Source organism: Triturus cristatus, chromosome 12, assembly GCF_964204655.1.
Source record: "Triturus cristatus chromosome 12, aTriCri1.1, whole genome shotgun sequence".
Lineage (NCBI taxonomy): Eukaryota > Metazoa > Chordata > Amphibia > Caudata > Salamandridae > Triturus > Triturus cristatus.
Genome location: NC_140595.1, coordinates 45,722,146 through 45,729,926, shown reverse-complemented (window position 1 = coordinate 45,729,926; position 7,781 = coordinate 45,722,146). Strand labels below are relative to the sequence as shown.

At 45.2% G+C, this 7,781-nt stretch overlaps 3 non-coding genes across 3 annotated transcripts; 2 read left to right on the top strand and 1 right to left on the bottom strand.

Annotated features, from left to right (window-relative positions):
- The first annotated feature begins 3,099 nt into the window (after positions 1–3,099).
- Positions 3,100–3,171, top strand: TRNAG-UCC (transfer RNA glycine (anticodon UCC)). Its single transcript has one exon. It is a non-coding gene; the product is annotated as a tRNA-Gly (tRNA).
- Positions 3,172–5,475: 2,304 nt separating this feature from the next.
- TRNAG-UCC (transfer RNA glycine (anticodon UCC)) lies at positions 5,476–5,547 on the top strand. Its single transcript has one exon. It is a non-coding gene; the product is annotated as a tRNA-Gly (tRNA).
- A 420-nt stretch (positions 5,548–5,967) lies between these two features.
- On the bottom strand, positions 5,968–6,040 carry TRNAV-CAC (transfer RNA valine (anticodon CAC)). The gene has a single exon. It is a non-coding gene; the product is annotated as a tRNA-Val (tRNA).
- Between the last annotated feature and the right edge of the window lie 1,741 nt (positions 6,041–7,781).

Genomic DNA, 7,781 nt, shown 5'->3' with positions numbered 1-7,781 from the left:
AGGAAGAAGACATGCTATTAAGGACAAGGCTGGTCCCAGTGCTCGAAAGTCAATCAGTTTCTGTCATGTCAGTCCTCATGATGTTTTCTGTTCCGGAAGCCACAGGCCCATTTACCATTTTACTCTGAACTGGCCTCTATGTCATGTAATGACATTTCCCATGACGTCACCCTTGGGCAAAAGGTCTTGTGACATCATTTGCAGTGATGTCATCATTATGCCAGTCAGTGCAAATGTTTGACACTTTCCAAAAAGTTTTTTGCCTCTATTGACTTCAGTGGATCAAGCACCACAAACACCTGACTCCACAAATCGTGGAGGCTCAAAAGACAAGGGCCATGCTTGGGAGTGCCCTCCAAGGCAGACCACAGAAGTGCGCATGCTCTAGTACAGCTGCATGTCAGCTGCTTTGTGTCCAGAGTCCACCAGCACTTTAGGGAGCCTTGAGGATTTCAGAGAGGTGTCAAGCGAAGCATGAAGTGGGCTCCAAATAAGTATGGGGGAGAGGTAGCTATCAGCATTCTTTGTTGATGAATCTAAAGAACAGAAGCAAAGTAACTAAAGACATGTCACTGGGGTAAAGAATGATTGTGCAAGGCTTTTTGATACATCAGTTTGCACACAAGAGGACTGATGTGCCATGTAAACAGAGATGTGAACCGCAGCACAATGCACAGACAGTAATCATGTTCATATGGTGGAGTAGGAAACCACTAACCTTTCAAGCAAGGCAAATGATGCTGCATTTTATGCAATTAAAGGCAAATGATGTGGTCCACTTTGTAGTTATTTGTATAGCTATTTTGTAATTTAAAACACATTGGTTTCGTACAAAAGGGACCCTAACAGCATGGAATTATGGTGGTTTCCTAACAAAGAAACTATATATTCAAGAAATCCTTTTCAACATGTTATTCAGCAATAACGATAATTATGTCTTTCATAGAGGCACATGAGCATCATTTTAAGCACTCCCCTTCCTACCTCTCAGAGTGTAATTGTATCTATGAAACACATAAAGTATTACTTTCAATGGAAAACAAACCAACGTGTACATGCTCCCATTAATAAAGGGCATGCCTGTTTTATTATGGGCACCCACATGCTTTAAAAAACTCACTTCCGTAGCTGGGTTTTGTGTTATTCTGTGTTTACAGTGAGGTTTGGGATTCTTCTAAAATCAAACTGCCCTGCTGATGCTTGGGGATCATTCATATTTCAACAAGAATTTGCAATTCATATTAGTAAAACATTTTCAGGACACAGAGGGAATAGTGAGTCCATCTTGTTGAAATTACATTTAAATATGTAATGTTAGATTCCATCTGCAAACAAAGTCATTCATCCAGTCTATCAACTGGGGATGCGAACACCATCATGGCAAAATTGTCACCTATTTAAAATCTAAAAGCGGTAAATGAAGTGAAAGTTGACCAGCCAATTAACTGTTACAAAGTGTTAGAATCTCAGTGGCTTTCCACATGCAGCATTTAATTTGATTTGCTTGCGCTAGAAACATTTTATTGTTGAAATATGTAAAATACGTAGCAGATGCCAAATTACACGGTAAGTGTGACAAATCCTTCTTACGCAGATAGTGCAATAGCCATAGAATTACACAGTCCCAGGTGTTTAGGGCAACTTTTAACATTGAAAACTGCAACACAGCTGTCCTTCTTGTAATAATACCAGTGCAATCGTTTTGTCCAGCAGTACTAACACCTCTTTGCCAAAACTATTTTGAGTTTGAATTTTTTATTTTCATCCACTAGTATGCCTAAGGTCACTTCAAAGCACCTAGGGTGACAGAAGAAATGGAAACTAACAGGGGACCAGTTGAGCACAAAGGAGGACTGGACAGATGGAAGGAAGACAGAACCTTATGCATGAAGATGCCTTCCATCTATCCATAGTATGGGAGTATTACACAGGACAGAGCAATGGTGTTTTGTGGGGAGTTTAGGTGTGTGATCAGTTGGAGGGGTGGGGCAGGAGATGATAGGGGACTTGAGTGGAGGGATGGAAAGGAACTGAAGAAGGTGGTGCTATTTAAGGTCTGATAAGATGATTGCTCTTTGAGAGGTAACATGGCAGGCCAGAGTAAGCCCCTGCTAAGCAAGAAACATGGTTTGTCCTCCTTCTCCACAAAGTCAAGGTCATAGCTGTGATGAATAACAACTTTTTGCTAATAGATACTTTCACCTGTGTGCCCACAGCCAAAGAGGGGTCTAGAGAGGTGATAGATTCTGTTCATGTCACTATGGACTTGGACTTCTCGGGGGACAGAGTCATCTTGATGCAGGAGTTTTCGAATGGATATTGAAGAATTAGCCATTCACGTTTGATTTCCAAGCTGCCTGCTCCCGCGAGGATCATTTTGCGTTGACGTAGCGAGGGATCGAGTCGCTCAAAGACTGGACACACCAATACACCTGCCCTGTTCCAGTATTTTGCTGAACATGCATGAAGATGCATGAAGGAAACTTAGACGGTTAAGCCACTTGTGCATGTACCTAGGAAATTTGAGGGCTTTGCTCTTCGTCTTCTTTGGATAGCCTACACCTAAAATAACAATTTAGAAGCTGCAAAATGTATTGTAGTTTTATACTGAAAGCCCTTCGATGCCTCATCAGGGGTAGGAAGCGCTATATAAATACAATTTCAATTCACTTTGAAATCCCACAGGGGCACCAGCTAGTCCACATCTAAAACAACTTAGCATGGGCTACACGCCACACTGAATGAGGTGCCCCAATCAAACATGGACCCCAAGTCGGATTCAAAAGAATGTGGTTCAACTGAAAGTGGTCGTCCGGCTGTAGCGACGGTAATTATAGTCCAATCCAAAATGGCCGCTACGTTGGCCTGATTTACAAGCTCCTGAGTTTAAGAACGTAACAGAAATGTCTAGAGTAGACCGAGTGCTTGCAAAATGTCTCCCTGTCAAAAACGTAGAACTACCCCACGTCCATATTAATTCAAAAATAGAAACGGTTGGTCAATTTCTGATGTGTCTGTATAAAACCTATTCAGAAATTATGCACAGCAAGCAGGCGTTAGTGGTATAAAAACTATTCAGAAATCATGCACAGTAAGCAGGCGTTGGTGGTATAGTGGTGAGCATAGCTGCCTTCCAAGCAGTTGACCCGGGTTCGATTCCCGGCCAACGCAGCTAACATTTTTTAAAAATGTAAAGTTTTTAATATTGGTGAATAATTGTAAGTGATTTATTTCCTCGCTCTTGTTTGAAATGTGTTTCGCAGTTTTTAGTTTCGTTCACGGTTATTTTAACATTTTCCTTTATCTCGATTTGACTATTTCCACTTTCACTATAAGTAGTTCAGCAGTCACATATCTGAATACATTCATGTTCACTTGTGCGTATATTAATATTTTTTCATGTCTTCTGGAGCTCCGTAAGCAGTTTGCGTATGAGCTATATGTGAAATACTGTTCGCGTTTATAGATTTATAAATGTCACGTTGTTTATGTTTAATTATGGTCTTTGCTTGCTTTTTGGAAGAATGCATTTCCAGTCTTCTCTGACTATATTTTAGCAAGGGAATACATAATTCAGAGTAAAACTACTTTTAGTGGAATTGTTAAAACCAACATTGCATTTAAATTAAAAGTACTAAAATTATTACAATTACTTGGGTAAAAAAAAACAGCAAGATGCTCGTAATAGTATAATGAAAAATAATTGTTTGCTTTCAAGATCGAACCGGTGACCTTTCGCGTATGAGGCGAACGCGTTGACAAGTACACCACAGAAACAGATGTGCCCTAAACTGCGGTCACTTTTAAATCATAAAAAAATAGTTGTGATATTACCCTTCAAGTTGCTCAAGTGAAGACTTCAACAGAAAGCCTCAGAGCTGTGTGCACAGAAGACTTGCTATTGTCCCAAGAGCAGAGGTACTCATCTAAGGGGCTCATGGAAGATGCCATCAAAGTGCTAAACCCCCACAAGGTGCTTTTATAGTGAGTTACGGCCTGGTTATATTAACCTACAAGTGAGCCATGCAGTGGGTCCATCAGACTTATGGGCCTGGCACCACTGCACCTGCTGCACCCTTGATGATCATGTCCCAGATTTGAGGTGCCCTTCCTCTGCTCTCAGACTTCTAACTAAGCCTGGTGGGCCACTGAAACCCACTCCAGCTCTTCACTGGGTATTGCTCAGATGGACGAGCAGAACCTCTAATCATTCTTCAGCCCAGTACCCCAAAATCCAATCTCTCCCCAGACACCCCCTGAAGCCTTCCAACTCACCCTTTCCTTCATTTGTGTTACCAGTCCCAAGGCTGTCCCTCACGCCTCACATGCCTGCCCATGTCTCCTACCCTCAAACACAGGTTGTGACATCTCCTTCCCCAAAACATATTTATAAAAAAATATAATAGGATGTGTACTCCAGATAGTCTGAGCCGACTCATCCCTCTGCAAGACCTCATCACAGATGCCTAAGGCGCTCAACACCAACAGCCATCACATAACATCCAACTCACACCCCAGAGCATGTAGGCCAGGGGTTTCCAACATAGCGAGGTACAGATTCATACCAGATTTTAAGATAGGATCACCAATAAAGGAGTACACGAGTTCCATTTGAGTTCATCAAATTAAAATGTATGTCATGAGCATAGTCAAGGCAAACATCTGGAGTACACAGCGCAAAAGGTGCTCATTGCTAGTCCCTTGTTAAAAAAAGCTTTACTTTCACTTTTAATAAATGAGGTTTCACTTCTAACTCTAACATTATCTCCCTTCCCAAAGAGGCAGTTGCAAGACTAGCGAAAACATTATCTGAAAAGTCGAGCTACAAACCTTTTATTGATTACTTTACTAGGGACGTTCATCAGGAAATAGTATGTCAAAAGGCAGAATTTAAAAAAATGCACAGTATATTTGGCTGTAAAGTGAGCACACCCTTCGAAGATTTGTACTTAATCTTAGAGCCAAATGATTGAAAGTGTGATGCAATTGTACCCAAATAGGGATTATCTGGCAATCTGTCCTAAAAGTAATTTGACCGTTCAACAGAGCTCTAAGAAGAATAGAGGTGCTGACACTGAGCTGTGTCCAGGGCTGAGGATCACACGGTGGAGGTGGCAGCACTGAGCTGTGTCCAGGGCTGAGGTGCACACGGTAGCGGTGCCAACACTGAGCTGTGTCCTGGGCTGAGGAGCACACGGTGGAGGAGCCAACACTGAGCTGTGTCCAGGGCCGAGGAGCACACGGTAGAGGTGCCAACAACACTGAGCTGCCCCCGCCTTTGCTGCAGTAACTGCCCAGCCCCCGGGGTAGAGTCACTCAGATTGTACTGTTCTGAAGCTTGAGGTGTTTGCACGGTTGTTCGCAGCAGAATGAAATGATATTTGTTTCCAATGTAGAGTGTACACTCAACCACACATGCATCGCACTCAGTGCATAGCCACGAGTCCAGTATGTGTGCACCTACACAACATGCAAGCGTTGGTGGTATAGTGGTGAGCATAGCTGCCTTCCAAGCAGTTGACCCGGGTTCGATTCCCGGCCAACGCAGCGAAACATTTTTGTTTTTAATTTTGTCAAAATATTTGTTTTAAATTATTCCTGTTACAAATTATAAATAAAAGTTTACTAGTTACGCACATGCTCGATTTTTTTCTTCAGAATTCATATTTGTTTTTTTCATATTCTCAATCACTACTTTACATATAGATTTTTTACTGTGACAATTAAACGAACTAAATTACACAAGTTCATATTTTTGTGCGTTTGGCGTAATTTGCGTTCCTATTTGTAATATAAACACTTTAAATTTTAATAAATGTGCATGTCGACGTATTTATTTAATTGGTGCCCTATGTTGTGTTTTTCTCATCTGCAGTATTATTCGTTATGGTTTGAATACTTTAAACAAATCTCTAATAAAACACACATTTTAATAAATATAAATAAAAACAAAATTATATAAAATGGTGTTTCCGCCCGGGATCGAACCGGGGACCTTTCGCGTGTGAGGCGAACGTGATAACCACTACACTACGGAAACTCACATCACCGTTACTGCACCAAATTTTCAAGACTGATGATCCAAAACGAGGTGTTCTATACGCAATTTTGGTATATAATTTATAGTCAGAAAAATATACCATTTCGATCCCACACTCCGACGATCAGTGTATATAGCTCAGGGTTCCCAACGCCAGACTTCTCTCAGAATATAGCAGCGGCCCCTGAGTTAACACAAGGAGCGGGCAGGCGGTAGAGGGGCCACAGCTCACGGGGCTGAGTTAATGATAAGGTAGAGTTACTAAAACTGAGTTGTGAGTGCATGGGGTCGTGGTGCTTATACTGCGCTATGCACGGGGCGTAGGTGGTGACTAGCTTATTAAAAGGGTAGAGGGGTTAACACTTAGCTGTGCATCACACAGAAGGAACTGACAATTCAGCAGAATGCTCAGGAGGAAAGTGCTAACAGGTAAAGGTGCTTACACTGCTAAGTGTCCAAGTAGAGGTGTTTACACTGAGCTCCGTCCTGATCAAAGATGCTTTCAAGGAGCTGTGTCCAGGGTAAAGGTGCTGAGCTGCGACCAGGCTAGAGGTGCCGCGCTGCGACCGAGATAGAGGTGCCGAGATGCGACCGGGATAAAGGTGCTGAGCTGCGACCGGGATAGAGGTGCTGAGCTGCGACCGGGATAGAGGTGCTGAGCTGCGACCAGGCTAGAGGTGCCGAGCTGCGACCGGGATAGAGGTGCCGAGCTGCGACCGGGATAGAGGTGCTGAGCTGTGACCGGGATAGAGGTGCTGAGCTGCGACCGGGATAGAGGTGCTGAGCTGCGACCGGGATAGAGGTGCCTAGATGCGACCGGGATAGAGGTGCTGAGCTGCGACCGGGATAGAGGTGCTGAGATGCGACCGGGATAGAGGTGCTGAGCTGCGACCGGGATAGAGGTGCCTAGATGCGACCGGGATAGAGGTGCTGAGCTGCGACCGGGATAGAGGTGCCTAGATGCGACCGGGATAGAGGTGCTGAGCTGCGACCGGGATAGAGGTGCCTAGATGCGACAGGGATAGAGGTGCTGAGCTGCGACAGGGATAGAGGTGCTGAGATGCGACCGGGATAGAGGTGCCGAGCTGCGACCGGGATAGAGGTGCCTAGATGCGACCGGGATAGAGGTGCCGAGATGCGACCGGGATAAAGGTGCCGAGCTGCGACCGGGATAGAGGTGCTGAGATGCGACCGGGATAAAGGTGCCGAGCTGCGACCGGGATAGAGGTGCTGAGCTGCGAGAGGTGCTGAGATGCGACCGGGATAGAGGTGCTGAGCTGCGACCGGGATAGAGGTGCTGAGCTGCGACCGGGATAGAGGTGCTGAGCTGCGACCGGGATAGAGGTGCCGAGCTGCGACCGGGATAGAGGTGCCGAGATGCGACCGGGATAAAGGTGCTGCGCTGCGACCGGGATAGAGGTGCTGAGCTGCGACCGGGATAGAGGAGCTGAGCTGCGACCGGGGTAGAGGTGCCGAGATGCGACCGGGATAAAGGTGCTGAGATGCGACCGGGATAAAGGTGCTGAGCTGCGACCGGGATAGAGGTGCTGAGCTGCGACCGGGATAGAGGTGCCGAGCTGCGACCGGGATAGAGGTGCCGAGATGCGACCGGGATAAAGGTGCTGCGCTGCGACCGGGATAGAGGTGCTGAGCTGCGACCGGGATAGAGGAGCTGAGCTGCGACCGGGGTAGAGGTGCCGAGATGCGACCGGGATAAAGGTGCTGAGATGCGACCGGGATA